This window comes from Microcaecilia unicolor, chromosome 9 (genome assembly GCF_901765095.1).
Source record: "Microcaecilia unicolor chromosome 9, aMicUni1.1, whole genome shotgun sequence".
NCBI classification, from domain to species: Eukaryota; Metazoa; Chordata; class Amphibia; order Gymnophiona; family Siphonopidae; genus Microcaecilia; species Microcaecilia unicolor.
Window position 1 is genome coordinate 18133934 of NC_044039.1, and position 22296 is coordinate 18156229.

General features: G+C 42.1%; 1 long non-coding RNA gene across 1 annotated transcript; it reads left to right on the top strand.

Moving 5' to 3' along the window:
- Positions 1-3027: 3027 nt before the first annotated feature.
- LOC115477200 lies at positions 3028-21984 on the top strand. Its single transcript, XR_003943292.1, has 3 exons — positions 3028-3098; positions 18680-18685; positions 21974-21984. It is a non-coding gene; the product is annotated as an uncharacterized LOC115477200 (long non-coding RNA).
- Positions 21985-22296: the final 312 nt, after the last annotated feature.

The window sequence follows — 22296 nt, forward strand, 5'->3', positions numbered from 1 at the left end:
TATTCCACTAGCAACATTCCATGTAGAAGTCGGCCCTTGTAGATCACCAATGTGGCCGCGCAGGCTTCTACATGGAATGTTGCTAGTGGAATAGCAACATTCCATGTAGAATCTCCAATAGTAGCAACATTCCATGTAGAATCTCCAATAGTATCTATTTTACTGTCATAGTAATGCTTGAATGTTTTCACTTATATACACTGTCAGCTAGCACATTTGCTTATTTCCGATCTGAGGAAGAAGGGCAACCTTCGAAAGCTAATCAAGAAATGTATTAAGTTATGTCCAATAAAAAAGGTATCATCTTATTTTCTTTTCCATGTTTTATTTTGTTTGATTTCTACTGATAAAAAATGTATAAAAATTTCTATAAAAGCAATAGTGTACCTATGAAGAGGCTGATGTTTGTATATAAATCGCCACGTAAAGCCTGTAAGGGTGGTGGGCGGTGAACATCACTGAGGTCACTTTGGCATAAGGACGTATGAATGTTTTATACTTACGAACCTGCTGAAGGAATGGTCGAGATAATATAGAAGTTTATGTATCCATTGAGAAGAAATGTGGGAAGATATTGACTGGTTTCAGGAATTTTTGTGAAATATTTGGTTTTGGACTAGTCTAAATTTAAAAATTCTTGCCAAATAGCGAGTGTTGTGCTGGCACATTATTAGGAAAGCATACACGCTTTTTGTGAATAGTGCATTTTCTCTGCAAGTAACGTGAATTCTTTCTGAAACAGCAAGCACTCGTGACGAAATCGCTTCCATGATGACATAGTGAAAAAAAAGCAAATAAACATTTCCAGAAACAACATGAAGCAAAACTAATGTGGCTGCACGCCTCTTGGTATCGTCAGCCGTATTCTATAGAGTTTATAAACAGTATACATTAGTAAGATCCACATACCTTGAAGCAGCTAAGCAAAACACTGACCACCCTTGATCACGGGTGTTTATTTTTCGATTTCCCGAGAAGGCTTGGACAGCATTGTCAGTTAAGTGATTTTTTTTTTTGTCAGTATGTATTAAAGATTTTCTTGGACATTTAAAGTAAGCAATAATGTAATTGGATGGAAGGGGTTCTTTTATCCCCACCGATGAAGTGTTTCGGCTCCGTACGCTAGTAAGTCTGGAGCTCTTTGAAGCTTTTTCTTTCCATTTTTCTCACCTGAGCATGTTATAGAAAGAAGGAAAATCAGTATAGTTGTGTGGTTTGCAGACCCCCCTAGTTTCCATTGAATGCTACCCTTGCTTATGTCTCCGTCACTTCCATGTTTCCAAGTTTATTAAGGTATTTGATATTCTGTCCGTTAGTGGCCTTTTTGAGCAGTTTACAATCAATATCTAATTAATCGGTAAAAGAGTTAAAATGAAAGGAAATTACAGTCTTGAAAGGACATAACAGAGAGCGTTGGCAGTCGCACACATCCAGTCAGGTAACTGTATCCCACAGGGTGTGTAAAGCCAAGTCTTTAGTGCTTTACAACATGACCATAACGGACTAGCAGGTATAATTCAGGAGGCATTTTGTTCCATAGTATCCGTGCTACTGTTGAGAATGCTGTAGACCTCCCATCGAGCGCACCACAAGATTTGCAATGATAGAAGTTCCAGTAAGCCCCCTGGCTAGAGCACAGATTGAATTTCAGAGCACAGGACTTTAATTTACGGGCCAGACATCTAGGAGCATCAACAAATATTTCTAAACATCATGCACAGCTCTCCTATGCAGCACCTTGAAAGTTGTCCTCTTTACTTGGAGTGAGAAACCTCTGAATCACTGGTCTCTGAACGCTATGCTGGAAACAGCCTTCCACTGGGAGGCTGTTCCGTGCATGTTCCACATTTTCCAGGAAGAACCATGACCCAGTGTTGCTCCCGAGTCTAACTCCTTTGAGTCTCTTATCGTGACTTCTCCTTCTAGAAATTCATTCCCACTGAAAAAACATTTGCTTTTTGTGCACTATTTATGTTTGTGAGGTTTCTGACAAGTATTGCCTCTTCCTATCAACACTTCAGTTTATATAAATTGTGAAAGTTTAAGCCTAGTTCACTGTCCAGTGCGTCCGACATGGCTGGGCTATGCTGCGACTGTGAACCATCATTCATACGATTTCATTGTGTCACTATCTTTTTCCCCATGAGAGCACAGATTCTTGGCTTCGCCCTAAAGAAGATAAGCAACAATTTGTCTAGCTCCAGAGTATGGTGCCTGATAAGGAAAAATGATTTCATGTGTATCAGTTGTGATCCCATTACAGTATTAGCTTTTTATCCTCACAACTTGTTATTTGGACAGAAACAGTCTCTACTCAAAAAATTAAAACCATATATAGCAACAAAGGATGACAGGAAAGCTGCCCTTTGATTGTTCTAAAGATGGGTTCCCTTTTAAAATTGCTATTGCCTACAGGGTCAATATTCAGTCATCGGGTGGTGAGAGTTTTGCTCACTGCTGAAGATATTATACCTAGATATTCAAATCCAGGATCTGTGCTGGCTTGACTTTGAATATCCAGTTATTTTTAAGCCGGCTAAGACATAACTGCTTAAGTCGATATTCAGAACTTAAATGACCATGGGTTACCGCATAAAAACAGAACAGATTTTTATACCGCCCCATTTACGCGGTAAACCTGGCCGCTTACCCCCGGATTCTATATAGCGCACCTAGAGGTCCGTGCCAAAATCTTGGCGGTTTCTATAACAATGCGCATAACTTAGGTGCCCTTTTCCAAAGGAGCATAAGTGTTAGATAGAGGCTGCTGGGTGGAGTGATGAAGTCCAGCGGAGAGGCAGGAGGCAGAGCGAAGAGAACCAGATCCCAAGAGAGAGAGAGAGGTGGGCATTTTCCAGGCTTTTTCTATTTTCTTGCTGGACCCTAGGCTGAAGTCAGGTGGGGTGTCTGAGAACTGGCTTCATCTGGTTTTGAGATGGGGCATGGTAACTGGTCGCATGTTTAATGACCATCATAAGTCTTTCTGTCTGGACATCTGCTGTGATATACACATCCATTGTTTGAGAATAAGTGGGCTTCTTTTGTCTGATTAGATAGGTAGATGGGCTTTTTCAGTCTGAGTCATTGTCTGCGAATAGGTGGATTTTCACTGTCTTTGGTTAACTCTAGTCTTTGTGATTGCTGTGCATCTTCAGAGTTTTGTTCTGTGGAGATGTGTTGATGGGCTTAGGTATCCACCCAGCTAGTTTCCATGGGGGAGGGGGGAGATGAAAGCCAGACCAGTTTATCTGATTCTGTCCCAATAAGTCTTTGCAGCTGTATTTTTTTATATATACATTTGTATCTGATCCAGCAAAATCAATAACTCTGACAATTAAACTCATATCATGCTACATAGGCACCTATGCATGTCAAATACACATCAAATTGGCACTACCGCCCAAAATACGCGGTAGAAATCAGCAGTTTATGCACTCTAGCCACTTACCGCCCGGTTAGCATGTGAGACCTTACTGCTAAGTCAATGGATGGCGGTAAGTTCTCAGGTCAAAAATGGGCACGTGCTGGTTTTAATTTTGCCGAACGTCCATTTTCCGGCACCAAAAAAAAATGCTTTTTTTCCAGGTGCACTGAGGAAATGGACCTGCACGCATCCAAAACACGCGCCTACACCAGCACAGGCCACTTTTAGGTGCACCTTAGTAAAAGGGCCCCTTAATTGATTTAACAAGCTAATTTGCATTGATAAAAGTTCTTAACGAACACTAATGAGCATTAATGGGCAATAATTCAAATTTACACGCACAACTCACTAAGCGTATTCTGTAACGTACTGTGCCTAACTTCTAATGCTGCTGAAAACAACCGGATAACCACGAACTAGTGATATAACCAGTTGGCAGCTGTTTCCAGCTGGTTCCCACATTTTGAATGTGGGTTGGATAGTTTATAGATTGGTATATATTTTGTGCCACTTGGCACCTAACTGCAAGGGAAGCATGATTTGATGAAGCAAGGGTGGGCCATGAATGTGTCTCTCAGGTAAGTGCGTAGGTTATAGACTGCTGTTTAGTACACTCATTACTTGGTGCATCTAGGTGCTCCAACATGGAAAAAGAAGGCACGCCTAAAAATGGGTACGCCAATGTCAACCTTATGCCAGTATTGTATAACAGAATCTTGGTGCCAAGATGCCATTACTGAATTGGTGCTAAGCACACATCATTTGGGCATTTGGACTGAGGCACCAATTTGTAGAATTACCCTTTTAGGTTGTTTTTTATGGGGGGGGGGGGGGGAGAAGAGATAAAGTATGAGCTTATATTGCATTATCAAATCTACTGTAACAGTATTATTTATCTAGGAAAAATTACCCAAGCTAAAAGCAGGTCTTGGCTGATTATCGGTGAGGACCTGTATAACACCCGGCAGCTAACACAGACTTGATTAGCCCCAGACATTCACTGCTGGTTTCTGGTCATGGCCCGGCATTGAATATCTGAGACTCATTTAGCTGGTGATGATTAGCATTTAAATGCCGTAGGCTGAATATTGACCGGACAAATTTCACGCTTGAGTTAATTCAACCCATTGGCTTATTTCTTTACCGTATATGTGCATATCTTTTGTAAGATGCTCTGTGAAGCGACAATGGCATCTTCCACTGCAAAGAGATTCAACGTTACCTTTCGAGCTTTAAAATGAAATTTATTGTTAGAATTTAACTCACACCTTCCTCAAGTCTTCCTCAGCTCTTGAGATGGGCATATAGCGTTTAAAAATGGAAAAAGTTCTGAATCAAGCTTTGTAGGAAAAAAAAAACAATTCTCAAGAACTTTAAGCAAATTTCGATTACCTTTTCAAACCAATCTAATTGCAGACTGTAAAATGTGTATCATCTAAAAGTTCAAAGCAAGCTTTCATTTCACTGCCTTTAAATTATTTCCTTACCTCTTTAGCTATGGGGATTTGTGCTGCTAATGCTGAATTAAAAAGCAATTAGAGGACTTATCTAATATCAGCACATCACATCCTGTTTGAAAGCAAGCAGAATGCGAAAAAAGGTAAATCTGAGACAAATGGTAAGTGAGAGGAGAAAAGTCTATTTTTCTAAAATTGATTGCAAATGTAAGGCTCCATAAGTAAGAACTTGATATGCGCAGCTACCATTCAGCAAGAGAGTCCGCATTCAAAGTCGTTGCTAATCACGGGAGCACCGACTGCAGTAAGGCAACGTGAAGGGCGTCTGTAACAGTGGTACTATATATTCTCCTGAACACATCAAATTGCCAGTCGCTTGTTTATTTATTTATATTTAATTCATTGCTTATCCCACAAGCTCAAAGCAAAGCACAATATAATAACATATATCAAAATACAATGAGTATAAAAGTTCCAGCCTTTAGAACAAACAGTTTAAAACTAATGTGAGCAGTCTGATGGTTTAAACAAAATAAATACAGTCTATAAAACAATAATAATAATCAAATATATAACAATACACACAAAAAAATAACCTTAAAAGAAACTAATGTTAATTAACCATTGGCTATTGTTTTACTCTCATTCCTTTAAATAAAGTCTGTTTTCCTGAATTATGCCTTCAACTAGTTGAATACAGTTATAATAGCATATGCTGCAGTGAAGTCAATATGGTCTGGGCATATTTAAAAAAAAAAACTTTACTCTTTATTGATTTTACAAGCAAACCAACATAACATCGTATTCACAATCCGGGAGTTAATGACATTACTCTTAAGTCAACCATCTTGTAACCTCAATTCATATCGTGTAGGTCAGCCACTTTTTCTCATCTCTGGAAAGGTGCTAATTTTCAGACAAATCTTTTTTTCAGAAATGGGAAGGTGGTAGAATTAAAGGTCATGAATTAAGGTTTCAGGATGGTTGACTTAAGAGTAATGTCAGGAAGTACTTTTTTCATAGAGAGTGTAGAGAGTGCCTGAAATTTCCTCCAGGTGAGGTGGTAGAGTCAACAATGATGAAAGAATTCAAAAATTCATGGGATAGATACAAAGGATTCCTATATGGAAAGAGGATGCCATCAAAACAAAACAATACCTAGATGGCAACCCCAGTAATTGGAAAGTAAGATGCAGAGCAGACTTCTACAGTCAGTTCCCAAATATATAAAAACAGGGCAGACCTCTACAGTCTGTATCTCGATTATGGAAAGACAGATCTGGATGGGTTGGAGTGGGCTTCAATGGCAACTCCAGCAGTTGGAAAGTAAGGCTAGAGCCAGGCAGATTTCAATGGCCTGTGACTCGTAAATAGCAAGGACAAATCAAGGACAAGTATCACATTCATGTCATATGATAGGAGTATAACTCAGAGGGAGAGGAGAAGTCATCTTAAGGTTGGTAGTAAATAAAATGTGAGTTTGCAACATTGTTGTGCGGCTCTGGCCACCTTGTTGGAAAAATGGATGGACCATGCAGGTCTTTTTTTTATGCATGTAACAAATATTTCAAGGAATTACACTTGATTGGAAAGTGTTATTATTATTTGCCATGAGGCCCTTTTACTAAGATGCACCCAAAGGTGGCCTACACTGATGTGGATGTGTGTTTTGGACATACGCTGGTCCATTTCCCAAGCGCGCTTGGAAAAGGATTTTTTTTAATGTGCTGGAAAATGGACGTGCGGCAACATGAAAATCAGTGCATGTCCATTTTCAGCCTGAGACCTTAACACCACTCATTGACTTAACAGTAAGGTCTCACGCGCTAACCAGGCGGTAAGCGTCCAGCGCGCGACAACTGCCGGTTACCACTGGGTAAGCGCCCCGTGGTAGAAAGTAGAAAATATTTTCTACTTCGTGTTTTGGGCACATGCCAAAAATGGACTTACCACCAGGGGCACACGGTAGCCAGGCGGTAGTGCCAATTTGACACATGTTGGATACGCGTAAGCGTCTATGCACCTTTGTAAAAGGGCCCCTATGTTAATATGTTAAGTGCCAGCATGTCAGACCTCATAGATTTACTAACCAGGAACACAAAAAGATCAGCACGCACATTCTTGAACCTCCATTACCCCAGTTGCAAAGGACTCAAATATAAATCAATGTATGCATCTAGCTTCTCCTACACCAGCACACAACTATGGAATGCACTACCAAAGGCCTTAAAAACAATGCACAACCTAACTGCCTTCCGGAAATTACTAAAGACCAACCTGTTCAAAAAGCCATACCATAATGAGACATCATAAATGACCTAACATCAAAACTCTACCAGAACCAGATAAAACCGAATTCTTTAAGATCCCCCTTAACCCTCCATTGCCCCAGGTACAACAGTAGTACATTGTACTACTTCGACTGAGAGCCCAGTAGGGACAGATCCAGTACCTGTAAAGTGAAGCTGTAAACCACTTAGGTCTAAAAGGTATATAAATACTCAAAATAAAATGGTCGATATGATGTCTAAATTCAACTTTGGACCTTTTGCTACTTCATTGATTGTATTTAGGCTTATATTTGGTCATTTTATTATTGTTATTCTATACACAAAATTGTAACTTTTAATCTAAACTGTACCTGCTATAGTTTGTCTTGGGTGAACCTCTTCATAAAGGCAGCAAATAAATCCCAATAAATAAATAAACTTGGAAATCCTTTATCCACCTTAAATGACCTATGCAAAGGTGAGGTCATCTTTTCAACAGCTGCATATTGGGACTTTATACTCCAGAACTTGATTGACATATTATGGTTCTTCCGGCAAATTAGGTTTATCCTCATGATTATGTATCAAATCACAGATTCAAACTAGTTCCATTATATTTGCATTTGACATACACAAATATAACATTATAAGAACATTTTGATTCTAAGAGCCCATTGTTTTAACAAGAGTGATAATATTATCCAGCAGACAGCAATCTTTTAAATATTATCTTTCAACTAATCTTCTCTGCTACAAGTAAGACTTATTCTTAATATAATAGAATTTTCTATATTAAATTATACACAGGTTTTATGAAATAATGGCAAACCTTACAATTTCTGTTCAATATAGTTGAATATCTCTGTCTGGTATAAAGGCAGAATTTTAAGAAAATAATTAACCACAGCTATAGACTACTATAAATAAAAGGATCAATATTCAGCATGGCAAGAGGGCAAAAGAGGCTCCTACCCACTTAAACCATGATGAGTGGGCTGGCCGACAACATTCAGTGGCACTTAACTACACAGGAATGATTTCCCCGCTAACCTCAGCGGTGACACTCACCACTTTGTATCTTAATATGGTGAGAATTACACACCCACTTCTTCATCGGGAAGCGGTAAATACTCTATCTATCCAATTGTAACATTCAAAATTGTCTTTTCCATATTTTTATTAGCATTACTGTATGAATGTTATTAATAGAATGCAGAGCCGTAGCGAGGGGAGCTGACACCCGGGGCTGGTCGCCGCTGCGCACCCCCCCCCCCAGGTGCAGCACGGTGCACCCTCCTCCCGCTGGAGTGCACCCCCCCCCAGAGCGCATACCTCCTCCCCCCCGGAGCGCATACCTGCGGCGAAGGACGGGCGGGAGGGCCGATCCTCCCCGACTGCACGTTGCTGGGGTGTGTCGGCTCCGCGCTGGTTCACTGCTCTCTCTGTCCCGGAACAGGAAGTAACCTGTTCCGGGGCAGAGAGGGCAGTGCACCAGCGCAGAGCTGACACCCCCCAGCGGCGTGCACCCGGGGTGGACCGCTCCCCGCCTCCCCCTTCCTATGCCACTGATAGGAAAGCACAGCAAAAAGACATTCTATCATAAATGGATTTCAGAGTATGTTTATCCACCATTTTTAATGTTATATTAATTTGTAAACCGTTCTGATTTACTTTTGTAATAAGCGACGGTCTAGTAAATGAATAAACGATAAACGATAGTATCAAACAAATAAGATTTTAAAACTTGGTACACTCATCTTATTAGAGTTTGCTTTATCTGTTTTATCTTTTGCCGACATTAAAAAAGCTTTTACTGCAAAAGCAGGTTAACATGTCCTTGAATTAGCTGTGCGCTAAACCACAGGTTAACAGCTAATGTAGGCTTCATAAAATGACCCGTAAAATATTTCAACTCCTTTATTCTTCTGTATTGAATATTGGGAGTATTGTAAGCTCTGAATCTTACTTCCCAAAGTAATCCAATTAATTTGTTTTCTGTTATATGAACCATACAGATGAAGGTAGTGGTTTATATTTAAACTTCAATGCAGACTCTACTGGTCAAGCTTCACAATTTATAATGGAAAAACTTGAAGTTATTTGTCCTTTTCTAATTAGTTTTAGACCACTGATAGGCTAATGCTACTGTGTGGCTTTGTCTTTAGACTGTAATCCTATTGAAATTGATGAAACAGTATATAATAAAGATTTTTATCTACTACAAACACGATAGTTACTGAACAAAATGTTCAAGAAGCAAGGACAATAGCCCCTTAACTTTCAATCATGCCAAAACTGAAAAAATCTCAATTAACTTTAGATTACAAGGGGGAGAGAGATATTAATCAAACCAGAAACCACCTTCTAAGTAGTTTGTTTATAATAAAATACTGTATTTATTATGTCTTTCTTTCACTGTCAAAAAAACATTTTGGATGCTCGCATTAGAGAGAGCACAGCACACCGCATTCAAGGTAAACATTATCTAATATAATAATTTGCACCTCCAACGTTCTGAAGCTGACTCTGTGGCAGTGAAGCCGTGTAGGGTTTGTAATTGCCCAGGGAAAGAAATGCGACATCAGGAGACCAACCACACTCACTCGCAGTGCCCCGCCCTCGGAGGGAAGGGAAGGCTGCATATAATATTCACCCACCGGAAGTTCATTCCCTCCCTCCCAGTTCCAGGGTCGCCGTCTGTCCCCCCTCCCTCCCAGTTCCGGGGTGGTCGTCCCTCCCTCCTTTCCAGTTCCAGGCCCCCTCCCTCCGAATTTTAAAAGGCATCCTGACTTACATCGTGCGGTAAAAAGTGTGCAGGCTCAGCACTTACTTCAGTTTCCCTTCTCTGTGGAAACAGGAAATGAGGGTGGGACCAGAGCTGAGAGACAAAGACGGGAAAACTGAAGTGCCGAGCCTGCACGTTTTTTACCACTGCTGCCTGCCGCCGTAACTCTGACGAGGTAAGTCAGGATGACTTTTAAAATTCGGAGGGAGGGAGGGATGACGACCCTGGAACTGGGAGGGAGGGACGAACGACGACCCTGGAACTGGGAGGGAGGACCCTGGAACTGGGAGGGAGGGGGACGCTGGAACTTCCCTTAAAAACATTAATGGCAGAAGGTGATTACCTTGCTAGCGCCCGTTTCATTTCAATGAGAAACGGACTTTTTTTTTACTAGTTAAATATATTTACAGAACCTATTTAAACAAGAAAACAATTTGGAAGGAGATCAAGTTGATCATTTTAGTACAAATAAAATGTCATCATCATCAGTTACTATGGATATTTCTGAATTATCTTTGCAAAATAACTCCTGCTACTTTATTATAAAATTGACACAAAAGACTTTCGGATCAATTAATTCATGCAACACAGTCTAAGGACAATTCTTCAACAGGGTGCCTCTGTTCACCTGTCACTAGAGCAAATAAATGTATAGAATAATGTCATCGTCACAAGTCTACGTTTTTGCAGTGAAGTGGGAGCAAATTAACTAAGCCAGGGTTGTCCAACCTTGGTCCTTGAAGGCTGCCAACCAGTCGGGTTTTCAGGATTTCCTCAATAAATGTGCATAATACACTTAAATACTGGGTACAATATCAGTATAGTTGTAACATTTGCAAACATACATATCTTCCAACAACTATCAACAATACAAAAGATGTTATTATATGTCAAATTTTATTAAAATTTATAAAATCACTTGGGGTCGAGGGTAAAGCAAATTTAAAAAAAAAACAAAAAAAACCTTCACTGTCATACATACATTTCACCCTTCATTTCTAATACATCCAACATGTCTGTCCACAGATACAACACCACCCCCTTATTTACAGATCGTCCATCAGCAACCTTCTCAAATCGTCCCCAAGTCTGTTTTAATGATTGTACTAGAGTTGGTATACAAATATTTCTTCTTTAAACATGTATTAGAATACATAGTTCCTGACAGTGCAATTTTTCTAGCAAAAAAAGTGCCGGTACTCAAATGCCAGGCCACCCTTCAGGGGTGGGGTGATCACTGAGGGACTCACCCCACAATAGCCAGGCCCCCTGCAACCAGTCACAGCTTGTGGTGCATGGGTCAATTTTAGCAGACAATGGAAAAGGTGCCGGTACTCAGTACCCCCGAGTACCCCCTCAAAAAAAGCCCTGATTCCTGATCCTGAACTGAATCACTTCAAATAGCAGCAGAGTGGAGGAGTGGCCTAGTGGTTAGAGCACCGGTCTTGCAATCCAGAGGTGGCCAGTTCAAATCCCACTGCTGCTCCTTGTGATCTTGGGCAAGTCACTTAACCCTCCATCACCTAACTTAGATTGAGAGCCCTCCTGGGACAGGGGAATATCCAGAGTACCTGAACATAACTCACCTTGAGCTATTACTGAAAAAGGTGTGAGCAAAATCTAAATAAATAAATAAAATATCAATCCAAACATGAGGAATTCACTGGAATGTGTAACTGTGGAGATATCTCATTGTAGAAACCCTTGTCATGACAAGATCAAAATTGTCCATGCCTCACACTCAACACAGTCTGTCTTTTGCTGTTATTGCGTCATTAGAGGTTGGACTCTAGTACCCGCTGTAATCCCTATAAACCTACTCCATCCATCCCCACACACATAAAACAAACTCTTACTTAAAATCCATAACTTGAATATACATGACATCTATTTGCATCCATAATATTGGCAACAACCTTCTCTCAAATCTAATAAACACATAAACCATAAAATACTCTTGTCAGAGTTGTCACAATCTATTTCTTAGAGGTTTCATTAATAAGAGGGTCTTTTACTAAGCCACGGTAGAGTTTTTAGTTCACAGTAGAAATCAACTGGCGGTAAACGCCAAGATGCCCGTTATTTTCCTATGGGCGTCTCGGCGTTGACCACCAGCTGGTTTCTACCATGAGCTAAAAACGCTACCACGGCTTAGTAAAAGACCCTCTTATTAATAAAACCTCTAAGAAATAGATTGTGACAACTCTGACAAGAGTATTTTATGGTTTATGAGATCTATTTGCATGCACTGCCTCCATTGTATGGAAATAGGTCTCATGCATATTTATTGGAATATTAAATCAGTGACTGCATGGTTAATTTCCACTATCCATTTATTATCTTTTCAATAAGTATTTCAATAACCTTGTAGCTCAATTAGTTCTTGTATCTCTATACTCATTCATTCACTCATACTACACCACACTCATTCCAACCACTACATTTATGCTTATACATATAATAATTGTTCGAGGCAAGTCCATGAAACTCAGAGAACACAAAAGTCTCATAGGGGTAACTCCAGTACTCGCTTGATTAATGAGTTATTATATCTCTGTCAGAGCACCAACAGTTCAGATCATAAACCGGAACTTATTTCTCAGATGGAAATGAGTGCCTGGAGTGAAGGGTATTGTTCCCATTATAGAATTATGCATATTTATTGGGGAAATACTACTACTTGACATTTATAGAGCGCTACTAGTGTTACGCAGCGCTGTACATAATAACGAAGAAGGACGGTCCCTGCTCAAAGGAGCTTACAATCTAAAGAACGAAATGTCAAGCTGGGGCAGTCTAGATTTCCTGGGTAGAGGTGTAGAGGTTAGGTGCCGAAGGCGACATTGAAGAGGTGGGCTTTAAGCAGAGATTTGAAGATGGGCAGGGAGGGGGCTTGGCAAGGGCCTGAACTAAGCAATATTCCGTATGGGTAAGCATAAGTGACATAGCATGTAAATACGAGGGGACGCTCATATGGGTAGGGAGCGGGGAGGACTAAATAAGAATATAAGGGTCCTTTTACAAAGCGGAGGTAGGGGCTACCGCATGTGTACTGCATACCAAATTGACACTACCGCCCGGTTAGCGTGCTCACCCTGCGTTATTTCAAAGTTGGTGCACTGTTTCCCACGGTAGAAAATATTTTTCTATTTTCTACTGCAGGGGCATACCCAGTAGTAATCAACAGTTTGGCCACATTGGCGCATGCTGCATGAGTAGGGTTACCATATGTCCGGATTTACCCGGACATGTCCTCGTTTTGCCAATATGCCCATTTGTCCGGATTTCTGGACAAATGGCCAGGCTGGTGGGCAGGCCATCCTAAAGGCCCCGAAAAGGTCACTAGACCACCAGGGCAGTAGTAAGGTAAAGGGAGGGGGTGACGGGGAGGGGGGAGGGAAAATGTGACAGGGGGTGGAGTGAGGGCGTGAAAGGGGGCGGGGTGGGTGTGACTGGGGGGCGGGGTATGTGTCCTCCTTTTTGGGGGACAAAATATGGTAACCCTATGCATGAGTACTGCACAGATAGCGCATGAGCCTTCACCGCTAGGTCAATGGGTGGTGGTGAGAGCTCAGGCAGTAAATAGCAACGTGCATACCTTTAATTCTAGCGCACAGCCATTTACTGCTCCTACCCAGCTGCAGTAAAAAATGGCCCAGCACATGCTAAAAGCAAGTGCCCACACTACCGCAGACCTTTTTTTTTTTTACTGTGGCTTAGTAAAAGGACCCCATAGTGAGGGAAAAAGAAGGGGACCAAAGATTGCAACATATGAAGTCAAATCTCTTCAGTTTCTTAACTATCCTCAATGAAAAATAACTCGCAACTGGAGAAGTCAGACTCAACATGGCCATGTTTCGGTGTGGACGTCTGCATCAGGAGTCCAGTGTTCTAAAACGATACTAAAGTGTGGTAACAGCTATTGCACAATGTGCTAGCCACTTTTGAAGTATTTTTCAGGTTGCCACGCATGAAGTCATGTTTTAAGGGAATTTTATGTTTATTTATTTATTTGTAACATTTATACCCCACATTGTCCCACCCATTAGCAGGCTCAATGTGTCTTACATAATACCGTCAAGGCGATCGCGAAGTCCAGTAGATATTAAACAAATACAGTTTAAAATAAGGGTCAGATAAGGTTAGGGTATACAAGTACAACAAGGGTCAAGGAACTAAGGAATATACAATGTCCATTACGATGTGAGGTTTTGATGCATTACGGAGTTAAGGCATTTAAGTTGGATCAGTAGAGTAGGCCTTGCAAAACAGATAGGTTTTTAATAATCGCCTGAAGTTTAGATGGTTATGGGTAAAACAAGGCAGGACATGGATGGAGAATGGCTGTGGAGAGTGTATCTCAATTAGCATGCTCCACTTACCTCATGCTAACCAACTAATGTGCAGTTAGCAGGGGACCACTTATCGCTTCCTACGTAGGAGGCACTGAGGGTAATTCTGTATAAGGCATGCCTGCATTTAGGTGCATTTAATGCACACATATGGAGAATAGGTACCACTAATGCAAGTGCAAAGCGCTAATCTATATGATTGCATGTAAATGACAGAGGGGCCTTTTTACTAAGCCGCAGTAGGCCAACCGTGTGGCAAAAAGCACTGCCATGGGACGCGCTGAGGTGTCCCGAGTACTGTGCCCATCTCATGCTGAAAAATGTTTATTTTTCAACACGGGAAGGCGTACAGTGGGGGAAATAAGTATTTGATCCCTTGCTGATTTTGTAAGTTTGCCCACTGACAAAGACATGAGCAGCCCATAATTGAAGGGTAGGTTATTGGTAACAGTGAGAGATAGCACATCACAAATTAAATCCGGAAAATCACATTGTGGAAAGTATATGAATTTATTTGCATTCTGCAGAGGGAAATAAGTATTTGATCCCCCACCAACCAGTAAGAGATCTGGCCCCTACAGACCAGGTAGATGCTCCAAATCAACTCGTTACCTGCATGACAGACAGCTGTCGGCAATGGTCACCTGTATGAAAGACACCTGTCCACAGACTCAGTGAATCAGTCAGACTCTAACCTCTACAAAATGGCCAAGAGCAAGGAGCTGTCTAAGGATGTCAGGGACAAGATCATACACCTGCACAAGGCTGGAATGGGCTACAAAACCATCAGTAAGACGCTGGGCGAGAAGGAGACAACTGTTGGTGCATTAGTAAGAAAATAGAAGAAGTACAAAATGACTGTCAATCGACAAAGATCTGGGGCTCCACGCAAAATCTCACCTCGTGGGGTATCCTTGATCATGAGGAAGGTTAGAAATCAGCCTACAACTACAAGGGGGGAACTTGTCAATGATCTCAAGGCAGCTGGGACCACTGTCACCACGAAAACCATTGGTAACACATTACGACATAACGGATTGCAATCCTGCAGTGCCCGCAAGGTCCCCCTGCTCCGGAAGGCACATGTGACGGCCCGTCTGAAGTTTGCCAGTGAACACCTGGATGATGCCGAGAGTGATTGGGAGAAGGTGCTGTGGTCAGATGAGACAAAAATTGAGCTCTTTGGCATGAACTCAACTCGCCGTGTTTGGAGGAAGAGAAATGCTGCCTATGACCCAAAGAACACCGTCCCCACTGTCAAGCATGGAGGTGGAAATGTTATGTTTTGGGGGTGTTTCTCTGCTAAGGGCACAGGACTACTTCACCGCATCAATGGGAGAATGGATGGGGCCATGTACCATACAATTCTGAGTGACAACCTCCTTCCCTCCGCCAGGGCCTTAAAAATGGGTCGTGGCTGGGTCTTCCAGCACGACAATGACCCAAAACATACAGCCAAGGCAACAAAGGAGTGGCTCAGGAAGAAGCACATTAGGGTCATGGAGTGGCCTAGCCAGTCACCAGACCTTAATCCCATTGAAAACTTATGGAGGGAGCTGAAGCTGCGAGTTGCCAAGTGACAGCCCAGAACTCTTAATGATTTAGAGATGATCTGCAAAGAGGAGTGGACCAAAATTCCTCCTGACATGTGTGCAAACCTCATCATCAACTACAGAAGACGTCTGACCGCTGTGCTTGCCAACAAGGGTTTTGCCACCAAGTATTAGGTCTTGTTTGCCAGAGGGATTAAATACTTATTTCCCTCTGCAGAATGCAAATAAATTCATATACTTTCCACAATGTGATTTTCCGGATTTAATTTGTGATGTGCTATCTCTCACTGTTACCAATAACCTACCCTTCAATTATGGGCTGCTCATGTCTTTGTCAGTGGGCAAACTTACAAAATCAGCAAGGGATCAAATACTTATTTCCCCCACTGTATATAGGTGACGAGTAGGAGTGTCCTACACTAATGCAATGGAAAAGTTTGTGCTTGACATTGAGTTCTGCCTAAGTATTGATATCATATTTAACGTTTCCTTGAAAGTACATAATGAAGCAATGATATAGTTAATGTTCTCTTGGAAGTACATAATGGACTCCCATATGGCTATTTAATACGGTCTTGAAAGTAATGGACTCTCAGGACAGGAATTGATAGCATCATCATATTAAATGAAGTAATTTGTACTAAATGGAATGACAACATGCGTAGGGCTAAGGATGATGTTTCACATGAATCTCTGGAAACCTGGCCAGTTCCTGGGGATGCATTAAGAAGCTGTCACTCCTTAACTACATGTCAGTCTTATTTAATTGAACGAGATCATGTTTATTGGTCAGTATAAAAGCTGGGAGTTAAAGGTGAACAAATAGAGGTCTCAACCAGGAACAGAAGTGTTGCCTAGGCCCCTTGTGCCCGCTGAGACTCTCGCTGTTTGGCTGCATCGGGACCTCCCAGCCCCTGACAGGAGATGTTGTCAACTCAAGCGGTAATGTATGGTTTATGATTTACTTACTTGAATAAAGTTTATGTAATAACCTTTGACCGCCTCTATAGTCTATGTCTGACAGAGATATGCTCGAAAGCAGAACAACTAATCAACTAGCACATGTATATTGCTGTGCATTGCCCAATTACCATGGAGTTAGCACAGGAGCCCTTAGCCCCTATAAAATAGGTATGGACAAGTTCTCCTGTGGTAATGGCCATGTGCTGATTGGAAAATTAGAAGTTCTAGCTTCCTCTGAACACCAAGGCATGGCTACTGTAGCCATGTCCTGGTGCTCAGAGGAAGCTAAGACTGTGAAGGAGCACTTTTATTGTTGGGCTGCTTGTTTCACACCATTTATAGGCATTTTTGCTGCTATGAGCAAGAATTGTATCTCTATCATTTTTTGGACATGTTTAGGGGTCCTTTTACAAAGCGGCAGTAAGCCCAATTCGGGCTTACCGCTCGCTAAAATGGAAGTACCGCCAGGCTACTGCAGCAGCCCTGTGGTAGTTCTCCACCCCCAGCATGCACCATTTATGGTGCTGCAAAAAATATTTTTATTTTTTGTAGTGCCGGTGTGTACCTGGCGGTAATCAGGCAATACCGTGTGGTGTCCGGTTACCGCCAGATTAGTACGGGAGCCCTTACCACCACCTCAATGGGTGGAGGTAAGTGCTGCCCCCCCCCCCCCCCCAAAATGGCTGCGCGGCAAGTGCTTTGCTTGCCGGGTGGCCATTTCTTTAAAAAAAAGAAAGACCTCCCTTTTACCCACTGCGGTAAAAGGGGGCCTCGTTGCGCTTCAAAAACACGTGTGGATGCCAGCGCAGGTCCCCTTTTGCCGCAGCTTCATAAAAGGACCGTTTATTGAAGAACTGTTCTGCACAAGACCCCTGATGCAGGCAGTTGCGCCAAAACTTGGACCGTGTCGGGTCTGTTTAATAAAGCACTGATTTGATGCTCCCTAATTGTGAAGGCTCCTTGTGCTTTTCTGCTCACCTGTCCTGATTGGCTGTGCTTCGGATTCCCTCACTCACGTTGATTGAATTAGCATAAACAGGTGCACCAATGTAGTTTTGCACTAGTGTCCTGTGACAGCATCAAGGCGTTCTGATGCCGTTATAGAATTGACGATCCCCGTGCTGCACTGTAGTACCAAAAAGGAGGACAAACAGAACAGCAGATCAAGATAAACGCGAAGATTTTATTGATATCATATACCAGAATATTATTATTATTATTATCATTTGTATAGCGCTACCAGATGCACGCAGCGCTGAACACCTGACACAGAGAGACAGCCCCTGTTCGATAGAGCTTACAATCTAAAAATACAGGCAGACAAGACAATTAAGGGCGAGGGAAGTACTGGGTGAGAAGGAACAAGGGGAGGGCAATTGAGTAGTGGCTAGGAGCCAAAACATTCCATCTAGAATCTCAATAGTAGCAACATTCCATGTTCCACTGCATTAACCACTAGGCTACTCCTTCACTAGCAACATTCCATGTAGAAGCCTGCCCTTGCAGATCAGCAATGCGGCCGCGCAGGCTTCTGTTTCTGTGAGTCTGACGTCCTGTGCAGGACGTCAGACTCACAGAAACAGAAGCCTGAGCGGCCGCGTTGCTCATCTGCAAGGGCAGGCTTCTACATGGAATGTTATTAACATTAGTATAGTGCTACCAGACGTACGCAGCGCTGAACACCTGACACAGAGAGACAGCCCCTGCTCGATAGAGCTTACAATCTAAAAATACAGGCAGACAAGACAATTAAGGGTGAGGAAAGTACTGGGTGAGAAGGAACAAGGGGAGGGCAATTGAGTAGTGGCTAGGAGCCAAAAGCAGTGGTGAAAAGGTGGGTTTTCAGCATAGATTTGAAAACAGTTAGAGGTGGAGCTAGGCGTACAGGCTCAGGAAGTCCATTCCAGGTATAAGGTGCCGCGAGGGAAAAGGAACGAAGCCTGGAATTAGCAGTGGAGGAGAAGGGGGACGACAAGCGAGATTTGTCCAGCGAGCGGAGTTCACGGGGAGGAATGTAGGGAGAGATGAGAGTGGAGAGATAAATTTATCAAGATAAATGTGAAGATTTTATTGATTTCATATACCAGAATATTGCCCGACAAAGGCCGTGTTTTCCAGCATTCAGAGCTGCGAGTTCTTTGGTTGATCGTTATACAACAGTTGTGGTCACCTTGCTGGTTTTTTATTATATGTCCTTTATGTTAGATGTGTATAAATCATATTTCCAGTTGGAACATTTAATAATTTAGCCCCTGACGCAGCCCTTTTGGGCGAACCACGGCCTGTGTCGGGCAATATTCTGGTATATGATATCAATAAAAATCTTCACGTTTATCTTGATCTGCTGTTTTGTTTGTCCACATTGGAGTTTGCAGATCGATTGCCTTGCTGTTTTTTGGTACCAAATTTACAAAATTGTTGCCTAAGTGTTTCCATGCTATCTGTGGCTATCACACGTTAATTTTCTGCGTTAATCTACAGTAACTGCGATATCTAGCACACTTTAGTAAAAAGACCCCTAAGTGGCACAATCGTGTTCCTAATACTGAGGACTAGAGATGAGCTGTCATGATCAGCTGAGACGGACAGGCTGTTGTACATTTATTTATTATTATTAGGGTTTATTTACCGCCTTTTTGAAGGGATTCACTCAAGGCGGTGTACAGTAAGAATAGATCAAACACGAGCAATAGACAATTACAGCAGTAAAAACGTAGGGATGAGCATTGGTTCAGTGAACTTAAGAAAAGAAAATATGAAACAGGAGGTCAAAAACTGTGGTTTTGGAAAAGAAGCTAAAGAATGCAAATGTTAGCGCAGAGAACTCAAAATAAGTGCATAAGTATTGCCATACTAGGAAAGACCAAAGGTCCATCGAGCCCAGCATCCTGTTTCCAACAGTGGCCAATCCAGGTCACAAACACCCGGCAAGATCCCAAAAATGTACACAACATTTTATACTGCTTATCCCAGATATAGTGGATTTTCCCCAAGTCCATTTAATAACGGTCTATGGACTTTTCCTTTACGAAGCCGTCCAAACCTTTTTTAAACTCCACTAAGCTAACCACCTTTACCACATTCTCTGGCAACGAATTCCAGAGTTTAATTACACGTTGAGTGAAGAAAAATTTTCTCCGATTTGTTTTAAATTTACTACATTGTAGCTTCATCGCATGCCCCCTAGTCCTAGTATTTTTGGAAAGCGTGAACAGATGCTTCACATCTACCCGTTCAACTCCACTCATCATTTTATAGACCTCTATCATATCTCCCCTCAGCCACCTTTTCTCCAAGCTGAAGAGCCCTAGCCGCTTTAGCCTTTCCTCATAAGGAAGTCGTCCCACCCCCTTTATCATTTTCGTCGCCCTTCTCTGCATCTTTTCTAATTCCACTATATCTTTTTTGAGATGCGGCGACCAGAATTGAACACAATATTCGAGGTGCGGTCGCACCATGGAGTGATACAAAGGCATTATAACATAAGTTGCAAGAGATAGATGCCAACGGAGGTCTGTGGTGAGTGACACTTGGAGATGTAGTGGGCCCCATTTTAAATAGAACATTTGAGACGGGAATTGAAATGTTCAGGGATTCTAATGATATCACAATCATTCTTGGTTTATGGTGCCAATGTTCCTCAATATAAATATATTTCCTTGGATTTCCTTGTGACCTGTCAATGATTTCTTAGGATATTGCACATCATTATGACTTTTCCTAATAATCAGATGTTTCCAAAAGTCAAACCAGAAGTAGATAAAACAACAGCTTAGATTTTTATATTTCTATATTTATATTTCTGAAATATAATATAAGCAGCTGGCATGATCAGATAAGTGCCGATACGATAATGTTTATTTGCATTCATTGTAAAAATTGTTTTTTTAAGTGATCCATTCAGTGATGTACATGAGTTTCTGGGTAGGTGATCATAATTTTGGAAGGCAATGGAGGAAACCTCTGGGGCCCTTTTACTAAGCCGTATAAGCATCTACATGTGCCCAGCGCATGCCAAAATGGGACACGGAGGGGATGGAAGACAAAAAAAGAATCATTGGGTATGGAGGGGACGGCAGGGGAGATAAGGTAACAACTGGCTCAAATGGTTGTGCTCTGCTATGCAAACTTTTGCTGCTGTCTCTCCATTTTGACACTAGCCTCGCACATTCTCTTTCACACAGACACGCGCACACACACACTTTCTCTGTCTCATACATACACAGACACAAATACATATACACACTCTCACTCTCTCTCTTAACTCACTCTCAGTCACACTTTCACACAGACACACACACACACACACTTTCACTGTCTCTGTCTTCCACATACTCACTCTCACACACACACGGCTGGAGTGGGGGCAGGGGAGCGAGGAGAATCGCTGGGTGGCTACAGGGGGGAAAGGGGACAGAGGAGAATCGCTGGGTGCCTGGAAGGGGAGCAGGGGAGATAGAAGAATCGCTGAGTGGCTGGAAAGGCGGGCAGGGGACACAGGAGACAGTCTCACTCATTTTTGGCGTGCGTCCGATACGTGTGACCGAAAAATAATTTTTATTTTCAGATGTGCGTGTTGGCCGCTTACCCAGCTTAGTAAAAGGGCCCCATAGTCTTTAAATGTAATAACGGCAGCTGTTTTTCATTCTGAGTTGCAAAAACTCTCTTTTCTTCTTTTGAGTGCTTTACTTGGCCAGAAAGACCATCTCCTTGCTTCTACTTTTCAAAGGTTGTCATAAGGAAGTTAGCATGGAAAAATGAGGGGGATTACAAAGAAGGCTGAGTGGAAGAGGGATGCCTGCCTGCAGATGACATAACACCGTCAGCAGCCGCAGGTAATTTACAGGCACTTAAAACGAACAAAGGCCCAAATATCCCACTTAAGCTTTTCAGATTCTGGTTTTACTTTCCACATTTTTCATGTCTGACAGATAATATGCCCCGCTCTCATTCTTTACCTCTTTTTTGTATTTTAGCCATCAATAACGTTTCGTCTCACCTGGAAGATATTTGTGGGGGTCTTTTACTAAAGATTATTTTATTCCTATGGGCCCTACTGCAGATACCTCGAGCTAAGCTTTAGTAAAAGACCACCCCCCCCCCCCCCCCACGACCACCACCACCCTGTATTTCTTACGTACGAGTCTGCCTATGCACAGAGTATAGCAGTGTAGGTGGAGGAGTAGCCTAGTGGTTAGAGCAGTAGTCTTATCACCTCTCGCCTAGATTATTGCAGCCTGCTTCTTACCGGCCTCCCACTTAGCCATCTCTCTCCTTTTCAATCAGTCCAAAACTCTGCTATGCGACTCTTTCTCCGCCAGAGTCGCTATGCTCACATTAGCCCTCTCCTCAAGTCACTTCACTGGCTCCCTATCCGTTTCCGCATTCAATTCAAACTTCTCTTACTGACCTACAAGTGCTTTCACTCTACCGCTCCTCAGTACCTCTCTGCTCTTGTCTCTCCCTATGCCCCCCCCCCCTCGGGTACTCCG